General features: G+C 43.9%; 1 pseudogene; it reads left to right on the plus strand.

Annotated features, from left to right (window-relative positions):
• The first annotated feature begins 1,123 nt into the window (after positions 1–1,123).
• On the plus strand, positions 1,124–1,706 carry LOC128774093 (immunoglobulin heavy variable 3-23-like; annotated as a pseudogene).
• The last annotated feature ends 741 nt before the right edge of the window (positions 1,707–2,447 follow it).

A 2,447-nucleotide genomic window follows, 5' to 3' on the forward strand; every position in this document is an offset into this window, starting at 1 on the left:
AAAACGCAGAAGGCTTTCCTGTCTTTTCAGGAGCCAGGCAATGATGTTCACCCCTAACATAAGTGTTCCCCATGATAACGTGAAGAATACATATGCCACCTCAAACTATGTCATCTTGTCACACTGCTTATTTGGGTGAAAGTCACTTGAAAAAGAGTCCAAGTACCCTCAGACTCTCCATTGTCCCTTGTCAGCAGGATATAAATCTCCCTCCCATGTACCAAGAGGGAAGAACCATCGTTAGAACCAGAATATAGAATACAGGGAAAAGAAAGCTATGCAAAGAAACCTACTTACTTGGTGACCCCAAACTTAACTCTTGCCAAACCCAATGTTTTTTTTGTCTGAAAGACACAAGTGCCACCTGCTTTGTCCTTTCTCTGGGTGTCATATCATTAGGAAGGCCATGCACTTACAAAATGAAATGTATTCTCTCCTGTAGATAGGTCTTATGTCAATTGAATCCTTACACTGGCTAAATCCCAGAAAAAAAGAAGGGAAAAGCTTTCTTCTCCTACCACTGGAAGACGTAACCAGAAAAAAAGTGGGAATAAAAAAAATAAAAGACATTTAAATCAGTAAGGAGGAAGGAAAATTACTTGTTTGCAGGTGACATTGATCTTAAACATAACAAAACCCTAGAGATACCACAAAAAATATTAGAACCAGTTATTTTAAATGAGGAAAAGAGCAGGATGCAAAATGAACAAAGAAAATAAATAAAAACAAACCACCTGTGACTCTACACACAAGCATGAAAATACATGCAAAATAAATAACAAAATGATACAAGTTAAAATGGCAGAATAAAGTATTTTGGGTTAAACTTCAAAAAGTATGTAAAATACTTGTAGAGTGAAAATGATCTATGTTGATGAAAGACTTGTAAAAATGCACACAGGACTGCAAATACACCTGTACTCACTGAATACAATTATTCATATTGTCAAAGCACCATCTACACAAACTAAACTACAAGTGCGTCCCTAACCCTGTTGTTCACTTTTAAAGAATCAAATCTAAGACTGGAGCTTGATATATATGTCAGAGCACATGCAAATGGGATCCTCTCTGTGCTGATAAAACCAGCCCATCCCAGACTCTGCAGCTGGGAGAACACCCCCAGCCCCCGGAGTCCCAGGTGTTCCCATTCTCTGATCAGGACAGAACAGACACCTCACCATGGAGTTTGTGCTGGGCTGGGTGTTCCTGGTTGCCCTTTTAAAAGGTAATTCCTGGTGAACGGGAGACACTGAGTATGTTAGTGGATAAGAGTGAGAAACAGTGGATGTGTGACAGTTTCCTGACCAAGATGTCTTGTGTCTGCAGGTGTCCAGTGTGACGTGCAGCTGGTGGAGTCTGGACGAGACCTGGTGCAGCCTGGGGGGTCCCTGAGACTCTCCTGTGTAGCCTCTGGATTCACCTTCAGTAGCTATGCAATGAGCTGGGTTCGCCAGGCTCCAGGAAAGGGGTGTAGTGGCTCACATATATTTATGATGATGGAAGTAGCACGTACTACGCAGACTCAGTAAAGGGCCGACTCCCCATCTCCAGAGACAACTCCAAGAACACGCTGTATCTGCAAATGAACAACCTGCAGGCCGAGGACAAGGCCACATATTACTGTGCAAGAGACAGGGTGAGGGGACCTCGCTGGGAGCCCAGACACAAACCTCCCTGCAGGAGGCGATCAGCACCACCGGGGGGCGCGCACACTATGCACAATTCTGCTTTGTGTTGCCAGGAGCAGGTGAAGATGGAGGTTACAGGCAGGTTTCCACTCAAGGTCTGGGGCTTCCTCTCCACACAGCAGTTTCTCCAGGGAGCCTCTATGGACACAGGATTCTGTGTTTACCTATTACCTGTGTGAATTAGATCATTGTTTTCCTAGGAAAACTACCCTAACATGCACAAACACACAGTTGTTTGCATTGCTTTCTCCTGTCCCTCAACATGAGTGAATTACAGATTTCCTGAGGCACAATAGCTGAACATTTACATGAGTCCCAGATGCACTCCCTGTACAGCCAGGACCACAAGCTCCCACAGCTCCCCATTATCTTCACCCAGCCCGTGTCCCAATCAAACAACGTGACACTTCCTTCATGGCACTTTGCTACTCAGGACTTTAAATGAGCTACAACTTTATTGAATTCCTCTAAACAAGAGATAAATCATCTGCATGTATTAGTCAGGATTCCCTCGAGCAACAGAAACCAAAGCACATTGGTTTCCATGACAAAATATGTTGAGAAGTCCCATGATCTACTGTCACAAGTTGGGAAGCCAGGAAAACCAGTGGTATAATTCTCGCCTGATTCTGAACTAGTGTGTAGTCTCAGAACCTGCAGAGCCTATGATGTAACTCTAAGAACAAGGGCAGGAGGAGACCAATGTTCCAGTTCAACCAAGCACATGGGAAGTAAAAATGAGGGAATTCTTCCTCC

This window comes from Panthera pardus, unplaced genomic scaffold (assembly GCF_024362965.1).
Source record: "Panthera pardus isolate Hobbes unplaced genomic scaffold, ASM2436296v1 HiC_scaffold_286, whole genome shotgun sequence".
Taxonomy (NCBI): domain Eukaryota; kingdom Metazoa; phylum Chordata; class Mammalia; order Carnivora; family Felidae; genus Panthera; species Panthera pardus.